This window comes from Lactuca virosa, chromosome 8 (assembly GCF_052849685.1).
Source record: "Lactuca virosa cultivar CGN04683 chromosome 8, Lactuca_virosa_CGN04683_v6, whole genome shotgun sequence".
NCBI classification, from domain to species: domain Eukaryota; kingdom Viridiplantae; phylum Streptophyta; class Magnoliopsida; order Asterales; family Asteraceae; genus Lactuca; species Lactuca virosa.
The window spans coordinates 306513794-306534175 of NC_136433.1; the positions used below are offsets into that span (position 1 = coordinate 306513794).

Sequence of the window (20382 nt, forward strand, 5' to 3'; positions counted from 1 at the left end):
GGACAAAGAATATGTCCTCGATGAAAAGCTTGAAAAGATCATCCCAGATGTTGCTACTCCTGAAGAGTTGGCCGCCTTTGAGGCCCACGAGCGTGATGCTACGAAAGTTCACTGCATCATGCTGGCCACCATGAACCTCGAACTCCAAAAGTCCTATGAGGACATGTATCCGTATGAAATGCATCAGGATTTGCTGGACAGGTATCACCAGAGCGCGAGGCAAGAGCGCTATGAGATCATTACTAACATGATCACCGCTAAGATGGGGAGTGGAGAATCCTTAACCTCTCATTTGCAGAAAATGCAGAGGTATGTTGATCGTCTTCTCAAACTTAATGTTAAGTTTGATGAGGATTTGGCTATCGACATAATCCTCCACTCCTTGCCCTCCTGCTACAACCAGTTTAGGATGACCTACCACATGAACAAGGAGGAGGTCTCCTTGAGCAAGCTCCAAGGACTTTTGAGGACTGCTGAGAGCAACCTCAAAGACAAATCCGTTGCACCATCCCCTGCTGTGGCCGCTCCTGTGATGGCAATAGGTCAAGGAAAGGGTAAAAAGAGGAAGGCTCCATGTAAGAGCCACCATAAGGGGAAGCCCCGTGATGGTTCGTCCTCAAGTGGGACCAAAGCAGGCCCTGCTAAACCCTCATCCGATCCCAAGGAAGCAGAGTGCTTCTATTGTCACCAAAAGGGCCACTGGAAACGAAGCTGCCCTCAGTATCTGCAAGATATAAAGGATGGGAAGATTAAGCCCACCTTTGCAGGTATGTATTCTATTAAATCTAATAACTCATCATTTGCTACTTCATGGGTTCTTGATACAGGGTGTGGTTACCACATTTGTTTTGATATGCAGGGCCTAAAAAGTAGGGAGGTGGAACATGGAAAGATGAACCTGATTATGGGAAACAGAAGATCGTCGCCTGTGACCAAAGTCGGTGTTTATTCTTTAGTGTTGAGTAATGGGTTAGGGATAGATTTAAACAATTGCTGCTATTCGCCAGATATGGCAAGAAACATTATTTCATTTCATGGGTTGTTTAGACAAGGTTTCGGATATTCTTTTGATAATAGTAATGGTTCTATTAATGTTTATTTGAATGGTGTCTTTTATTTCAATGCATTACCTTGTAATGGAATTTATGAATTTGTGATGGTTGTTGATGATTTAGGAAATAATGTTTTGAATATTGATTCGTCTACTAGTCTAGACAAAGCATGCTTGTGGCATTGTCGCCTTGGCCATGTCAACAAGAAACGCATAGCCCAACTCCAAAAGGATGGAGTGTTGGAGTCATTCGACCTTAGGGACGATGACACGTGTGAATCTTGTTTACTTGGGAAGATGACCAAGTCACCCTTTACTGGCACTTGTGAAAGGGGTGAGGGTCTATTGGATCTCATACATACCGATGTGTGTGGGCCCTTTAGATCCACCACAAGGGATGTTTGCCGCTTCTACGTGACTTTTACAGATGATTATAGCAGATATGGATATATCTACTTAATCAAGCAAAAATCGTAAACCTTTGAAAAGTTCAAAGAATTTAAGAATGAAGTGGAGAATCAGCTGGGCAGGAAAATCAAGATGCTTCGGTCAGACCGAGGAGGAGAGTACCTAAGTCTTGAGTTTCACGACTATCTAAAGGAATGCGGAATTGTTTCGCAATTGACGCCTCTGAGGACGCCACAATTGAATGGTGTGGCTGAGAGACGTAATCGGACCTTGTTGGACATGGTTCGTTCTATGATGAGTCGGACTTCATTACCAATAGCTTTCTGGGGGTATGCCTTAGAGACTGCCGCCCATACCCTTAACTTAGTTCCCACCAAGAAGGTTACCAAGACTCCTCACGAAATGTGGACAGGGAAGGCTCCCTCGTTGGCACATATCAAGGTTTGGGGTTGCGAGGCTTTCGTAAGACGAAAGACTCACGACAAGCTCGAACCTCGTAGTGAGAAGTGTTATTTCATCGGCTATCCGCAGAAGTCTTTTGGCTACCTTTTCTATAGACCGAGTGACAATGTTGTCTTCGTTGCTAGAAGAGGAGTTTTCCGAGAAAGGGAATTGATAAGCCAAGAAGACAGTGGGAGGCAAATTGAACTTGAAGAGATTCAAGATCAAAGCGATGAAGGAACCTCTGACACTGGCACTCAACCTGAGGAGGAAACTCCTGTTGAACCTGTTGACGAGTCCTTACCTCTTCGACGTTCCACTAGGGCTAGTGTTCCACCCCAGTTGTATGGATTTCATATTACTACTAAAGGGGATACATTTATTAGTGATAGTACACTAGTAAATTTGGACGAACCTAGCAGCTACAAGGAAGTCATGGCAGGCCCGAAGTCTGCAAAATGGATAGAGGCGATGGACAACGAGATTCAGTCCATGTACGACAACCAAGTTTGGAATTTGGTTGATCATGTACCGGGTCGCAAGACAGTCGGGTGCAAGTGGATCTTGAAGAAGAAGACGGACATGGATGGGAAAGTGCATACTTATAAAGCGCGATTGGTTGCGAAGGGCTTTACTCAAACTCCCGGAGTTGACTATGATGAGACCTTCTCACCAGTTGCGAAGATAAAGTCTATTAGGGTAATGCTTGCAATAGCTGCGTTTCATGATTATGAAATATGGCAGATGGACGTGAAAACCGTTTTCCTTAATGGAAAGTTGGCTGAGGATGTTTACATGAATCAGCCAGAGGGTTTTGTCAATGCGAAGCATCCAAATAGAGTATGCAAGCTTGAGAAATCCATTTATGGATTAAAACAAGCGTCTCGCAGATGGAATCTTTGTTTTGACGAGAAGGTTAAAGAGTTTGGCTTTCTGCGAAGCGAAGATGAATCTTGTGTATATGTCAAAGCCAGTGGGAGTATAGTGAGCTTCCTCGTATTGTATGTCGACGACATACTACTCATATGAAACGATGTCCCAACCTTGCAGGAGCTCAAGTCCTGGCTTGGGAAATGTTTCGCTATGAAGGACCTCGGAGAGGCTGCTTATATTCTGGGAATAAGGATAGTAAGAAACAGGGAAAAGAGACTGATAGGACTCAGTCAGGATACATACTTGGACAAGGTACTAAAGCGTTTTAGTATGGAAAATTCCAAGAAAATAGGAGTTGCCAATCCAAAGCAATACCAAGTTGAGTAAGACTCAAAGCCCGAGTACAGAGGCAGAGATAGCTGATATGAGCCGAGTACCTTACGCTTCCGCAGTAGGCTCTATCATGTACGCTATGACTTGTACTCGACCTGATGTGACCTTCGCTTTGAGCATGGTCAGCAGATATCAGGGGAACCCTGGTAGAGCCCATTGGATTGCGGTTAAGAATATTCTTAAGTACCTGCGGAGGACCAAGGAATGGTTTCTAGTGCTCGGTGGGAGTGATGACTTAAGGGTACGAGGGTACAGCGACGCTAGTTTTCAGACGGATCGGGATAATTTCCGATCGCAGTCGGGCTGGGTTTTTACCCTAAATGGAGGAGTAGTGACTTGGAAAAGTTCCAAACAGGAGACCGTAGCTGATTCAACATGCGAATCAGAGTACATTGCGGCGAGCGAAGCGTCAAAGGAGGCTATATGGTTGAAGAACTTCATTGGAGACCTTGGAGTTATTCCATCCATAAAGGAGTCGATGGAAATTTTCTGTGATAATGAAGGAGCGGTTGCCTTGACCAAGGAACCGAGAGATCATGGTAGATCTCGACATATCGACAGAAAATACCATTTTATCAGACATCGGGTAGAAGAGGGACTCCTCGTTGTGAAGAGGGTATCATCAGAAGAAAACCCAGCAGATCCCCTTACGAAGGGACTGAGTAGGGTCAAACACTTGCAGCACGCTATGAGCATTGGGCTGAAGGATTATATAAGTTTGGATTAGATAGGAAACGTGTAATAGATAGTTTGTACTTGACATTTGATGAATAAATAAAATTGTGTTATTTATGAGTAAAGCTACTATCTTGTGTTAGTTATTTATCTATTGTTTCAATTTTGCATGCTTTGACTTCCTGAATGATAGGATTATTCAAACAGTCCACAGTTGGTCATATTTTCGAAGTAGATATGAATGAAGACTGTCATGAATTGTTTGTAGATTGTCTAAAAGGTTTTGGGCATAGCAAAGGTTTGCTGCAAAGTTCATGAGTGCTTATGAATATGATTTGAGCATTGGAATAAACCCGCGTTTGCTGGTATCACTTCGTGGTGTTTTGCCTTAAGTGATCGCAAAGCGATAATATCATATAGTCTTAAAACTCAGAGATATGGTTGTTGTTTGCTAGTTGGTTATGCATTGATGATGTGTAAACGCATCAGTAAATTAATGTTATAAAACGTATTATTGTGCATGATTCAATTAGTAAATAATAGATGCATATGAGTCGAAATTGATCTGTTCCTTTTATTCTATGAGAATAAAAGTGATATATTGGCCACTTGATGATTTGGTTTGACTTATGTGTCGGGCCCGGTCGGAGTGAAGTTGATGTGTTCAACTAAATTCTATGTCAAACAAATCGGAAATCGAGAAACAAGTGCTGGACAATAAGCATTGTCAGCATGATATCTAGAACGGAGGATTATACGATCCCTTATCTGAAGGACAAGTTGATCAGAGTTGACAGCGAAGTATAAGAGCTACGATTGCTAATCGGATTCTGAAGTCATATGTGAGATATAGTTACTAGACTTATCCAAGTGGGAGACTGTTGGAATAGTGTCTAAGCCCGTAACTATATTTGGTATGTACTTGACCCGGTTGTGCATGGTCCTTTTGGGTTGCCTTCTCCAAAGCAACTTGACAAGGTAATTTAAGGAGAAAGAGAGAATATTATGGTTTATTAATATATTATAAGAATAATATATTAAAGGAGAAATCATATTTATTTAATTAGTATTAGTCATAAATTAATTAGGAATTAATTTGGTGACTAAAAGAGATTAATTAAATAAAGGGGTATAAACTGTCAAATGTATGATAGTTAAGTTTTGGGTTAAGGAAACCTAATGGACTTAAGGGGGAACGAAATTATGATGGGGATCCATCATATTTTCGTCCAAGGCCTTATTCCAGAAGGTTTCTTGGGCTGCTTGGTGGCTAAGCTGTCCACTAGGGTTTAGACTGAAACCCTAGTAGCCTGCAAGTATAAATAAGACCCCTAGGCTATGGAAATCGGCTACACTTCATTCTAAGAGAACCCTAGGGCCGATTTCTAGCACCTCTCACCCTCTCTCATATTACCTTCTTGCTTGTGGGGTTTGTGAACCATTAGAGGAGTTACAATTGTGACTCTAAGCTCAAGATTAAGAAGATTACAAAGGATTCAAGCTACTTGAAAGAGGTAAACCACCTAGATCTGTTTTCTTTATGATAATTTCGAATTATATATGATAGATCTAGTTTTGTAAGTCTTGGATTCAAAGCATGTACAATAGAGAAACCTAGATCCAAGCATTAGGGTTTGTATGAGCACATAGGATTGTTTCTTATGCATAAAACCCATCAGGGATATCATCTTCATTACGATAGCTTTATCCAAAAGGATAAGGAAGACCATAGTGGTCATAACTACACATCTATGAGGGAGAAATTCAAGTTTAGTTGATTTAAGTCTTTAATATAACACCCAATATGAAATATTAAGACTAGGACCCAACACAATATTTTATAACTTGGAAGAGAGATGTCGTAATCCAAGCTACAAAATATTTGAAGGTAAGTTAATGACGATTTACCAATTTCCACCAATGAAAAAAAAAAGGAATTTTAGGTCTTAAATGGATTGAAACACCTAGATCTTTTGAGATTCATTGAACTATTCAATGACATGTTTAAATCTCGATTGTGTCCTTCAAGTTTGTGACTGGGATACCGAGGATCACAAACAAGGAGTGAATAACCATGCAAATTAACTTGGTACACTTAATGTTACAACCACCTAATCAATATGCCGGTTAACCACACACGCTCCATTGATATATGATTAACATTAAGCTACCCTTTGCCACACATTCTCAATCCCAGATTAGTGTGTCGGTTAACCACACACGCTCCACTAACGACTTAACAAGGTGCAAAGTGCAATTTCAAGGGTTAGCACAAAATTCACATTTTCCTAAGTAACTAATGTTGGTAATTTATAAGAGTTTAGTTACTTAGTATTTATCATTATACTTTTAATGAATGGAGAAATAATGTCATGTCCTACCCGTTCAACTAACGACCCTCCACCAGTCAAGGAAGCGGTGGGTGAGAGTGGACACCCATTAAGCTGTCATTTTATAGGCAACAACCTTATACCCCCTTATAGACCGGCTTCATGAATGAGGGCTACTAACGGTAAGACTGACTTACTGCTATACATATATATAAATATTAAACCTATAATATTGTAATAGTATAAGGGTTGAATTTTAAACTATTAAAATTCTAAGGGTATAATTTGAAATTAAAGTATTCATGGGGGGAAACTTTACAAATTCCAAAACTTGAGAGCAACTTTTGAACAATTTAAAAACTTTTGATTTCCATAACTTATGAGTTTAAAGTAGTTTAATGAAAAAACTATTCAAGTTCCATAACTTGAGGACAAGTTATAGAAGACTTTAAAAACATTTAAAAATGAGACTCTTCATTTTCATAACTTATGGAAATTTTATGAGTTTTAAAATTCATAAATGAGACTTTTCATATAACTTGAGGACAAGTTACAAAAACACATAATATGAACAACTTTTAGATTAATTTGGATCGAAAACAATTATCACATAATTTTTCTATTAATCTAAACTAACTCATAAGAACAAGATACTTCATATCATCAATCTTCAAGAAATTAGCATATTCATATAAACTAATAAAAACTTGAAATTATGACAATTATCTAATAATTGGATGAGAATAAACATTACCATAACATCAAAATCAAATTTTATGAACAAAAACACTTTGTGGTAATGATTCTAATCCAAAACAGGCCAAAAACTCGAATATTTGCTGTCAGGGGCTCCAACTCGCCGAGTGCAAGAACCAATTCGACGAGTTGGATGAGTTTACACATGGACTCGTCGAGTCCCTCAATGGACTCGTCGATTCCCCTGTCCATGGAGCAAAAAATTCGATTTTTCAAGCAATTTTCAGCAAGCAGCATCAAGTATAATTTGAAAACAACCCATGGCTCTGATACATACCACTGTTGGGTTTTTATATACTACAAAATCCTATGGTGCACATACAACCCTAAATACCTTGGATCTATGTTTTCACTAACTATACATGCAATATTGTTTCCAAGGTATTAAGCCTATAACTAGCATGCAATTGACATATACCATACAACATACTAGGTAGGGTAACATACCTTTTGTGTAGCTTGAAGTTTTGATGTATTTGGCCTTAAGAGCTTAGCCCCAATAGTGTGGAAGCCTCAAATGAAGTCACAAAACATCATGAACAAAGGTGGAACTTGATAGAGAATTTCATGCACCAAAAACCTCCATATTTCTCTAAGAATATGTGTGTAGGCGTTTTTTGGCTAAGGAGTACATATTTATATGTTGGATTCCAAAGGTCATGGGTATAACCCAAATCCATACCCATGGGTTTTATGATCCATGGTTCATGTGGCCCAACTCTTTATCTATCCATACATAAACTTGGTCCAACATGGATCATAAGCCCAACACATATAAATAACTAATTATCATAATTACTCCCCATAAATTTAGTTAGTCTCTTTTGATCACTAAATTAATTCCAAATTAATTCTTGATCAATACTAATTAAAACATATGATTTCATATTAATATATTATAACTTATAATATATTAATAAATCATATATAACCTTCTCTCAAGATTTCATCCTAACAAATTGTCCTGATGATATGCAACCCAAATGGACAATGCTACTCTCGGGTCAAGTACATACCAATAATAGTTATGGGCTTAGACATCTAATCCAACAACATCGACATCATCATCACCCACCACACGTCCTACTTCCTCCCACCAATCTCGTGCCCTGTCCTTCAGAAGGCAGGAAGCTAGTCTGACCTTGTCCCCCTCGGGACAACAGCTGGTATGGAAGGCATTAACAACATCTCCTAACCACCTCCTGCTCGTAATCGGGTCACTCGCCCCGTGATAATCGGGAGCTCCACATGCCCGAAACACCCTGAAGGTCAAAGAACGCGTCCCAACCAAAGCCACCATCTCTGCACGAAAGGCGCTCAACTGCTCATCAAGCATCTCCAGAATACCCTCCTTGACCGTGCCAAAGATCACAGGAGTCTGCTCAAGGATACTGCGCGCAATCTTAGACGAGATGAACTCCCTCGTCTGGTAATCAAGCTGCCCGGCTCCAGAACCTGAGTCTGAACCCTCCCCAACACCAGAACTACCAACAGGTATGCCTCGCAATGTCACCATACTAAAAATAGACCAGACAAACCATCGAAATACGCACCAAATATATATACATCGGGGAATCACAACTCCACAAGCTTTGTGGCTTCATCGCAGCCCTCCTTGAATCGAGTACGAATCCTCTGCTTCTAGTAGTACGGGCCCATACTACCTTCCAAATCTATCCGTACTTTCCTCAAGGATTGCCTTGACTCTACCAAGTCACTTTAAATCCATACAATTTCCCCTCACAGATAAGGCTCCCAACACTAAATCTCATCCTAGGTTTTCCTAGGGCAAACTCAACCCCACTCTCCGCCATCAGTTGCAGAAGGAACTCCCGCTAACTTCCTCTAACTAGCTCACAAATACAATTACATATTACACAAACCAGATAATTCGTCGAATGAGAGGTCTCACACTACAACGATTGGACTCAAATAAGAGTTGTGCAATAGAGTTAAAACCTAACCTTCTAAAATTATCTAGTTCCCATAATATGTAACTTAGCATATTCACTTACTAGTTAGCTAAAGCTAGTTAGAACTCATAAAAGCACAAAGCAGGCAGCATTCAGGCATCAAGTAATCAGAACCAATAATCACCTAAACAGGTCATCCTATCACCGACTGATCAGTACTAGCATGCAAGTCTCCAAGCTCATAAAACATGCATACAAAGGCTTCCCTCTTAGCGTTCTATCATGCGAAACAGAGCAGATCCCTAGCCCTAACTAGCATGTAATTCACATATTCATAGGTCAAAGCATAACAGATAACATGTATGGGTATTTTGGGAAAACTTACTTGAGCTCGGCGGATTACATGCACTACACCCCGTCTTATTTTAGAAAACCCTTTTCTTATATATATATATATATATATATATATATATATATATATATATATATATATATATTATTTTTTATTTTTTTGAAAAAGCTTTATCAACTCCTCAGTTTGAGTTCAGACACACCCGAGAGTGTGCCCAAATCTCTCAAACCAAGGCTATGATACCAACTTCTAACGTCCCGAAAATACGATCCAAAAATTTCATTTTTAATTTGCTAAAATAGTATTCCAAAACATTATCCATACAACCTAAATGAAAATAAGTGTATCAAACATCATATCAATCAGAGTAATATCTCAAAAGCGGAAACCATGTGGCGTGTGCAATGCAGTCATTCCGAGCTCTTCCCTTTGGAATCGGAAGTACCTGAAACATAAAGTGAAAACTGTAAGCATAAAGCTTAGTGAGTTCCCCAAGATACCGCATATCAATCATAAAATATATAATGGGCCCCGCCCAAAGAGTATAACGGGCTCCGCCCTAACTCGCATAAATGACCCCGCCCAATGAGTTTAACGGGCCCCGCCCTAACCCGCATAACAAGCCTCGCCCAATGAGTAAAACGGGCCCCGCCCTAACTCGCATAACGGGGCCTGCCCACATACATCTCATATCAAATAATAGCATACAAGATAATCATCGGGCCCCGCCCAAAAAGCATACAACCACATACACATACTAGTGTCACCCAGACGATGAGTATTCTTACATATCAAATCATGGGTCGGCATTAGTGTCTTCGACCCACTATACATGGTGAGGAAACTCACCTCGTGCTGGTAAATCTCACTGAAAATTCCTTGCTGATGTCCTGACGAATCCCCGAGCTAACAATAAAAAATAGCACCTAATTAACACTTAGGTTCCAATCTATATCCAATAATCCATACTTGGGGTGGAATGACCATTTTACCCCTGAACTAGTTTGAACCAACACTGAGGCCCAAACTCACAAACCAAAAAGGCCCAAAACCAAATGATCCTCTATGGCCCACTTACAGCCCAATTTTCCAAATTGGGCCCAAACCCTATATGGACCTTACCCTAAGGGCCAATAATTTTCTCTAGTCCAATGCTTGATTTTAGATGGCCCACTAAGGCCCAAAGCAACAAGGTCCAAAGGAATGACCCAACTGAAGCCCAAAAACTGCGAAGCCCAACAGACTGAGTACGCGGGGCGTACTCAGCTGTATGTTATGTGTACTTGTTGTTTGGCTTGTACGCTGCGCATACAGACTTGTACGTCCAGCGTACTCGTCCATTAAGCCAACTTTTCCATTAAGCTCTTAATGCTTAAGTCCAAAGGTCCAAACCACATATCTAAGTCCCAAAAAGTATCTAGAACAATAAAGTCATCGACTTGGTTACTTTGCATGCCCCAAAAGGTCCCAACTTCGAAATTTAGCATTCAACTTCCATTAAATGAACTCAAACTCATGCATGGGGGATTCTAAGCCCTAAAGGTGTCAACTTTTTGAATCTATGACCATAGAAACACCAAGAATGGCAACTCTAAGCTCCTGGAGTGGTATCAAACCACTAGATCTCATCCATGGGACCAAGAAGGGTCTAAAAACTTAAACAAAGGAAGATCTAAACTTCTAAAGAACACGATCAAAGCTTTATACCTCAAACAAGCTAGAAAAGGAGCAGATAATCCAGATCCACAAGCTCTTCCTTGATCCACCACCTTGCACCAATCTTTTACTTCTTGAAAATGGATCAAAATACACCAAAATGGACGTTATAAGCTCAAAATGCAAGAGGGAGGCTTAGGGTTTCGAGTATAGGGCTAGGAGGACAGAGGAGGCTGAGAAATGAGGGTTTCATGGTCCATAATGATGTTTATATAGTGTCCAACCCCGAGAATTAGGGTTTCTAAATGACCCACGTACGCCCCGCGTATATACACATACGCCCAACGTACGTGTGACAGATCTAGTATGCTCAAGAGTCATATTAAAATGATATTGCTAAATAACATATGATACTAATGGGTCACACTAAGATCAACTTTATAGAATTGATTATTTATTAGAAATTGATTTTAATAAATATTCAATAAAACTTTTTTAATTAAATTGGAAACTATTTATTTCATGGAAATAATAAATTCCATTAGCAAGTAACTTAATATATATCATATGGTATGATTTATAAGTCATGTATAACCTTTTGGACTAGTTGAATCATTTTTGTCTTTTTCCTAAAAGACAAGGTTTATATTTTATAAAAGAGTTTATAAAAGTTTGACTTTCTTTCTTCTTCTTTATGCAATTTTCGAGATATGCATAAAAGAAGAAGTGTATGACTTGTCTAATAATGCTTTAAAGGCATGGGAGACATTCTTATGACAAGAAGACAAGTTTGTCTAAAGTTGAACGAACCAATGATTAATAACTTCACTTTTAGGCACTATAAATATGAGACTTCCACTCTTGAAGTTTTTGTCTCATTCTTTCTTCCAATGGCTAAGAGCTCCATGGGAGACTCTACATCTCTTCTTTTCTTTAAGTTATTGAAGATTACTTGCATATCTTTTGCTCTCTTAAAGTTCATATTGGTTATGAACTTCAAGTTTAAGAGTTTAAGAGTTTTGGACTAGCATCTACATCAAGTTGAGTCATTGTTGGTGTCTCAAAGGTTCCACATTCTTCATCAACTTCCAAACCTCCCAAAAGGACCCAAAGAACTACAAAGATTGTTATTTCTTCATCATTCCTTTGGTTGGTGTTTAATCTTTCTATAACTTGCAAGAAGATCTTTGGTAGGTATAAAATGTTTATGTTATTTCAAAATTAAAGTCTTCCGTTGCCATAATTTTTCTAGTTTATGAAACTATTTTTAAACTAAAACCCAACAATGTGTCCGGAGTCCCGATCCCGCCTCGCATGAGTACGCTAAGCGTACCATATGGTACGCCTCGCGTACTCGCTTTACAGCTTGTACGCCAAGCGTACCGTGTGTCAATACCCTAAAATATGGGGAAATATAATAAAAACAAGGGCAATTTAATATTTTCAATATGTATGTTATATTTCTCTCTTACCTTTTTCAATAATCTACTAAAAATATAAATGTGTTTTGACTTTATACCGCCACTATGATTTCAAATCTTCAACTAAAATGAAAAATACACAAATAAAATAACATTTTTTATTTGATGTAGATAAGAGAACTAGTATTAGTGGAAACAAGAGGAACTAATTCAAGCCCCTACGCCACCTCACCTAGGATTTTCACTACTACACATGAGAAAATGGTTGACAGTTGTGAAACTAAAATTCCTATTGTACCCGGTTAGATGTAACTACATTCCATTTCTTACACCATTTTGATGTAATAATATATTTCATCATTGATAAATCTAAATTATAAATCAATATATTATTTAAATATCATGATAAATCCAAAATATAAATAAAAATCTAAAATAAACTTAAAGAAGAAAATATCAAAGTTGTTACTAGAAAGTTTTATATGATTATTGAGAGTCAATAAATAAGACCTTTTAAATTAATACTTTAAAAAAACGATTGAACTTAAACCATGTTACTTGAATGTCCTGTTATAAAAGAGTATAGAACTAACACTTATATATATATATATATATATATATATATATATATATATATATAATGTGAATTGTATTTATGGTGATTAATATAATATCATAAACAATAATTTCAACTCAAAATATTTTGTTAAGTTATAACACGAACGATAACTATTAATAATATTTATTAACATAAATACTATGTCCTAATATATTAATAATATTTATTAACATAAATATTATGTCCTAATAAATGACAAAAATGATAATTTAGCATGTAAAATAATGAGTGGTCATGAAAGAATATACATCAACACTACGTTTAGGAAATTGATTTGGTTTAATATTTCTAATTTAACGCTTTAAGTTTACAAGTTAAAATAAGATTTTTAAGTTTATAAGTTAAAATAAGATTTTTATGGTGATTAATTTAATATCCCAATAAATAACAATAATAAAATATATTATGTGTCAAAGGTGTACACTCATTATAGGAAATAAAAATGCTACTTATATTTATAATTTTTTTTTTGTATATTTATGTTCTTAATTTTAATGTTTGAAACCAATTTAAATGTTAATGATATCCTTTTTATTTTTGTATTTTTACGTTCTTAAATAAACTTTAACTTTAAGATAAGACTAGGGAAGGTTCCCGCGTTGTGAGAGTTAAAAGTCGGAAATATGAACATTTTGGTATAATATTTGAAATTTAGAAAATTTAAAATTTTTGAAGTAAAAGAAAAGATGTAGTAAATAAAATTAATTTAACGGCTATTAATAATAAATATCATAAAATTTAAAGGTTTTAATTAAAAGTTTGATGTATCTTAAGGGTTAATTTGTAAATAAACAAGAAAAAAAACAATAGGTAATATTTTGCTTTAATATATTATAAATTAAATAAAAGTCATTAGAAAATACTTTATTATTAAGATTATAGTAAATAAAATTGGTTTAATAATAAATATCACAAAATTTAAATGTTTAAATTAAGAGTTTGATGTATCTATATTAGTTTGTAAAGAAAAAAAAAAGCAATAGGAAAAGGTTTAAAAGATGCGTGGCTTCTTATAAGCCAAAAAGGCGCGTGGCTTTTTTCTTAAAAAAAAAAGGTGCATCGGTTTTTGTAGAGTTTAGGCTTAGTGGAGTGGTCACCACCAGCCCACCGGAAAAGTGGTGCCACATCTGCGCTACATCAGCTTCACCACCAACCCACTACACCTAAGAAATGGTCACCACTCCATAATTATCTTTATTATTATTATTATTATTAATTTTTATGATTAAATTAAATATAAACATAATTTAAAACATAAATATATATTTTAAAAACATATTTCATTAATATATATATATATATATATATATATATATATATATATATATATATATATATATATATAGAGAGAGAGAGAGCTGAAGGCTTAATTTTAGGGGTATAATGAGAAACAAAGATGCATTTTCAGGGACCATATATGTAACTACAATTAAAAAGAAAATATATGAAAGCCACATTACTGTTGCTGCTTATTTGTGATTGGCTGTCTTGGCCAGTCTTTGCACTCACGCCACACCCAAGTCACCAAACCTTGGGGTGGTGTTCACTGGTCTTTTGGGATGCCACATAGGACTCCACATGTGGATATTAGTAGATAGGCTGACATTAAGTTATATAATACTATTAGATTGGTGTGTAGTAAGGTTAGTGTAGGATGGTGTGTAAAATGAAAAACATTTTATCTTTTTCTAAAATGACTTTTGGCCTCTCAAAAATAAGCCAAACACCCCCTAAGTGTCTTACTTTGGATCCAACACCAGTTTTTGAACTTCCTTAATTGATGAACATTACAATTAAAAAAAAGGTAAATAATGAAATCACAAGGGTATAATGGGAAAAAAGATGTTTGACCTCTAAAATTTGAAGCTTTGCGTCATGGTCATTAGGAAGTTCACGAATCTCTACACCTAATCTTACAGCTTCTGCTTGACTTTCAGGGAAGAGGAAATCAAGCCCTAACTCAACAGTTGACTGCAAGAAGTCAACAAAACTCAATTATCAGTTTTTATAATTTTATTTGTTAAAAAAAATTAATTAAAAAATTAAAAAAAAAATTAACTTTTAGTATTTGTATGAGAAAAGGACATTAAACTCACCTGACCATGCCTCTACACCTGATAAATAAAGAAATAAATTCACATAAATTTCTACAATTAAATCCAGAAAAAGCAACAATAATATAAAACTTACCAAAATATAAAACTTACCAAAATCTTCTTTTAATTTCTTTTTATGATGACTATTTAGATATATCACTCCTTCATGAAGAGGTCGTCGTACCTAACATATATTAAATCACTTGAGAATTTCTTATTAAATGACCATTTTACCCCTACATTCCAAACAACAAATTAAGTCCTGTATGGGATAAAGTGTCAAAATGCATAAATGAAAGCGTCGTTATTTATCATTTCATCAAACACCTGGCATGCGAAACGAAATTTACATATAGCTAAGATTATGTATTCTACTAAGATCATGCAACGAAATTTACATATAGCTAAGATTATGTATTCTACTAAGATCATGCACAAATCCTTGCAAGATACAGTTAGCATGAAGAACCATGTAAAATTGTAATAAGCTGAAAGGAAAATAGAAGTCAAAGAAAAAGAAAAAGCATTCTCACAAACATCAATTAGCCGCCAATTTTTCATGAAGTTAGTCAAGTTACAAAGTCAAACAGAATTTGAAACACAAACTGAAATAAGAAGCAAAAGACATTGGATCGTTTGTGCATAGAAAGAGAGATATAAATTTTACCAAGAATCCAGGTAGCAGAAGGAGGAGTCGATTGAAATTAGAGGTAGATGAAATCCAACCTGTGAAAAGAACCATTCGTTCAAATCGGTAAGCAGGCTGGCGGAGACGGCATAGAAATCGACGAACACACATACACACGCTGTGTACTGTCCACGTTTCCTCTGATAAGTGAAATTGGTAGATGATCTTCACATAAGCGACTGGGTTGCTTCTGGTTCGATTTGAAGCTTACGTTTAATGAATTAAGCATTGATATGTTACTGATTCATCACATTGTTCATCTAGGAAGAGTTTAACACTTCAACAAACAATACCCATGGAATCTGACACCAATTTATTGAATATTTCAATTTATCATTCGGTCTTGACTGTACTCTTGAACCCCTCTCCTGTTGCGCAAAAAAACTCTCCAAAACACACCCTGAGATGCGTCTAAAAACAAAAGGGAATCGTACTGTAAAAAAAACACCGTAAGAAACTAAATGGTTAGGGTTTACCTGAGAAAACCAATCGAAGCATCTGTTGCTAGTCGGACGATGTTGATGGATTAATAGAAGGACAGGTAGAGGTTTTCTTAAAAACCCGATTAACGGCGACAGACGATTTCCGTAGCAATATAGAAGACGGGTGGTAGGATTTGTGGCATAAAGCATCCAAAAATAAACCCTTCGTGGACAAATTAGATGGGAAGACAGTGGAAACGGTGCTGGACCACGCAATCACCGGTAACTGCTTGGGGGGTGATGGATATCTCGAAGGTGAGATGACGCGATGGAGAATCTTCTCGTTGTGGACGGAAACGACGAGGGTTCAATTGATTTACAGAAGGGAGAGAAAACGGAGAAAGGTGAAACATGTAGAATGTTCTTCTGCCTTCTAGGCGGTGGAATAAAGAGAAACGAAGGAGGTAGACTAACAAACCAAGGAAGTCGTATATGCACACCAAGCTTATTGTTATTGGAGTATACAGGCGGTGCATAAAATATTTAATACATATTAAATAAATAAATAAATCTGACCAAAACCCACAAACCAAAAATTAAAAAAAAAAATAACAGCCAATCATAGAAAGATACTGTTCCCAAAAGGGCTTATATGCCAGGATCTGAATTAATATGTATATGCTATAGAATATACTACAGGCCTTTAAAAACAATGAACCCTAGGTTCTATATATAACATCTAAAGTAAATTACACGAATGGTCCATGTGGGTGGTTTGAGGTAATTCGGCATTTGGTCCCTAATTACTTTTAACGTCCCTATAACTTGATTTTGTTGCAAGTTTGGTCCCTACTAGATTTAAAATGGCTGAATTACCCTTACCAATTTTTTTTATATTTTTAGTTAATCAAATAAATAATTAAATAATAAAATACAAGCATTGGGTCCCACGATCATATCACCCATCACCCCTCCCCGTCCTTTACCTTCGGTAAACCACCACCACCTCTTTCGTCTTCTCCGGCAACATTGTCGCCCTATCCTGTCCAACCTCCTACATCTTACCTACAATCCACATAAAATTGTTGCTACAAAAAAAAAAAAAAAAAAAAAAAACAGATGCAATATGCAATTATGCGACAAAAACAAGCCATAATATTTGTGTTCGTCATCGCCTGCCCAACCTCCTTCATATTCCCTTTACTCCCCACAATCGCATCTATTTATTGGCAAAACGAAATAAATGTTTCCACCTATCAACCATCTATCTGATGTCGCCGACATAGCTTTAAAATGAAGGGAAATCATGTGCACCAAATAGCAAGAACACCACACAAACAAGGGGTTGCGAATATGGTAATTGAGATGCCCACTTGCAAATTATTATTCTTAAAACGGGAGTTCAAAATCTTCTCACCTCACCTGCAATTTCTTTCTTGCCGGAAATCATATTTAAGACCCAAGACCCACTTGCAATGCTTTTCTCACCAAAAATTAGATTCGACACCAACTTCTTAATGTTTAGAGGCATATGATTGTTTTCAAGAAAGAAACTTCCACGAAAACTGCCTTCATCTCCCCCATTGAGTCCTTTTAGTTGATTACAACAAATGGCTTGAGGAGATGGGAAAGAAAAAAGGTCAATTGCTTACCGTCGAATTCTCGCTAAACATGTCGATTCCTTACCGCCGAATCCCACCGAAGTTCACACGCAAGGATGGGGAAGGGATCTGATATGCCTAGATAATAATGATGAGAATGATGGTTCACGATTGATTTTAGTGTATGCTTTGGTAAAGGGAAAATAAGTTAGGGACCAAAAATGCAATCTACCCCAAACCACAGGGACCATTCATGTAATTTACTCTAACATCTATTACAAGTAAGAGATAAAGTAATTTATTATATTAACTAGTAAAAAACATGTCCTACGACGTGGGTTTGAATGGTGTGTGATTTATAATCGCAGATAATTTATGTATGCACTTGAGATTGGCAATGTCTACATTTCGGGATTCTGATAAGAGTAGTTGTGAAAGTGACCGGAATGTAAATGGGAATTCACATTCTATGTTTTTTTTTTCTTCTTTCATCTCTGGTTGTTGAAGTAGGTTTTCGTAGTTGGCGGTGACGTTGTTTTTTATGGCTTCCTGTGGTTTATCAGGATTGAAGTTGTCATGTTTTTTTAGTGGGTCTTGAACTTCTTTGGCCGTCATCGGAGGTAAGTTATAGGTGGTTGAAGAAGACTATTAAATATACTAATTTTGGGGAAGTCGAAGATAGAAAGAGAACGAACCATATTTTGTATTAAGAAACCAAATTTTTACGTACTTGTCATAAAACAAATTTCAACCAACATTATACAAAAATAGAAAGAGAACAAACGGGCATCGAGGAAAACGAATTCTGAAGCCTGAACACAACTATAACCAAATAAAGGTTCGACATCTTCCGCTTGTTCCACCTATTTTCAAAAGAACAAAATTTAAAATCAATTTTCAAAATCGTAAAAATGATTTCGGGATTTCAAAATTTTGAAAAGTACGTAGAAGAATCTCACCATCTTTTGTTGAATCTATGATGTTCTCGTGTTGTGTTGATAGATCACTACAACTTTGGTTGATTTTTATCTGTTTTTTTACGATTACTTTGAAATAAAATATTTGCCAAAATAATAAATCATGACATAATGACATAATGGGGAAGCCAAAAAAGTATGGCTTAATGTATTAAGAAACCAAATTTTTACATACTTTCATTTCTTCTTCTTGTTGCCGACTCGTTCCTTATTGAAAGACGAAAGCTAGACAAGGGAAAATTTGTTAATATTTAGCAATATTTATTAGCACCTATAGTTAATTGTTTGCAATTAAAAATTTTAAAAGATGTCTCAAAGGGTTACCTTGAATCGGTGTCTAGAATACAACAATTTTATTGTAGTGTATATAAATATGTATTATATTTAACAGAAGGTGTAGACTGTTGAAATAAACAGGCTTGTTTTTCCATGTTGTAATGGGGTCCACCCATCCTATAAAACAATACAATTGAATTAAAATTTAACTAAAATAAATAAATGAATAAAAGAATCAATATTAATATTGCATTATCAACAACATTCACTTTAACTTTGCAATTTATGAGCAACTTAACCGTTTAAATGGCACTCACTTGGAACATCATAATGAAGTGGAGTAGCACCATCCTATCCTAAGGGTATTTTATTAATTTTGAGAAAAAAAAAGAAAGGAATAATAACATGGATAATGGAGGTAGAAGGAGAAGGGTGGGTCCCACCAGATCTTGGGCATGAGGACTTGCACCTTTTCTTGAAAGATGACTTATCACAACCTTTTTTTTTCCTAAAACTGCTTTATGAACAACAATTTGTCCCTTGTATTAAATATTAAATGGGTTAAAAGCAAGGAATAACAATGTACTTCAAATACAAAGCAACTTTCATCCGTATGATAAGGAAAAAAATAGAAGTAGAATGCTATAATTGGATAAAATTTTGAAAATACAATACAAAAAACAACTAAAACCACAATTATGTAAATTGTAATAGAAAAATAAAACAAAAGTAGAGTGATATCACTGATATGTGAAAGTAAATTTTTATCTTGTACTTTTAGTTATTTGTTATTATAGCATCCTACTTTCAAGTATTTTTATTTAAGCATTGTATTTTTTTTAATCTTGTTAATATATTATATTTTTAGAAATCTATCCAGTTATAGCAATGGATGCTAAAAATATGAAACTACTTTGCTAATTTTTGCATATAACCACATATATAGAATCATAATAACTACAATATCAAAAACACGATCCAAATTTTTTTTTTCTGAAAAAGGTGATTTAGGAGGTTGTAAGCATCAGAGAACTGTTTTGGATAGGTTTCAAGAGAACTGTTTTGGATAGGTTTCAACCAGTCTGACTAATTGACTTTGACCTATATCATTTTAGACAAGCTATTTTAAATTTCACTAACCGGATGATTTGGATCCATTATATATAAAAACAATACGTTATCAACTTCATCAATCTGAAATCAATTTTGTAAAAGGTTATCCATGAATTTAATCTGTCATGCTAAGGCCAGTGTATGCAAATGCTTTTCACTTTTCTTGAGTAACAAAATCATAAAAATCAAATAATTACTATATGTTTTCTTAATTGAACTTTATGATAAAGGAATATACTTGTTTTTGGATCTTGGATAATTTTGCAGGTAATATACAAATCATCTGTCTTTAAGAAAGTCCGATCATCATTGGTCTGCAAA

At 36.0% G+C, this 20382-nt stretch overlaps 1 long non-coding RNA gene across 3 annotated transcripts; it reads right to left on the reverse strand.

Annotated features, from left to right (window-relative positions):
* Positions 1-9465: 9465 nt before the first annotated feature.
* Positions 9466-16580, reverse strand: LOC145133141 (uncharacterized). 3 transcript variants are annotated; one of them, XR_013718430.1, is made up of 5 exons: positions 15711-16580; positions 15096-15168; positions 14985-15002; positions 14740-14859; positions 9466-9637 (listed from the first exon to the last, which is right to left on the reverse strand). It is a non-coding gene; the product is annotated as an uncharacterized LOC145133141 (long non-coding RNA). The 3 variants fall into 3 exon arrangements; XR_013718428.1 differs by having other exon boundaries at positions 15652-16580; XR_013718429.1 differs by lacking the exon at positions 9466-9637 and adding an exon at positions 14310-14487 and having other exon boundaries at positions 15652-16580.
* Positions 16581-20382: the final 3802 nt, after the last annotated feature.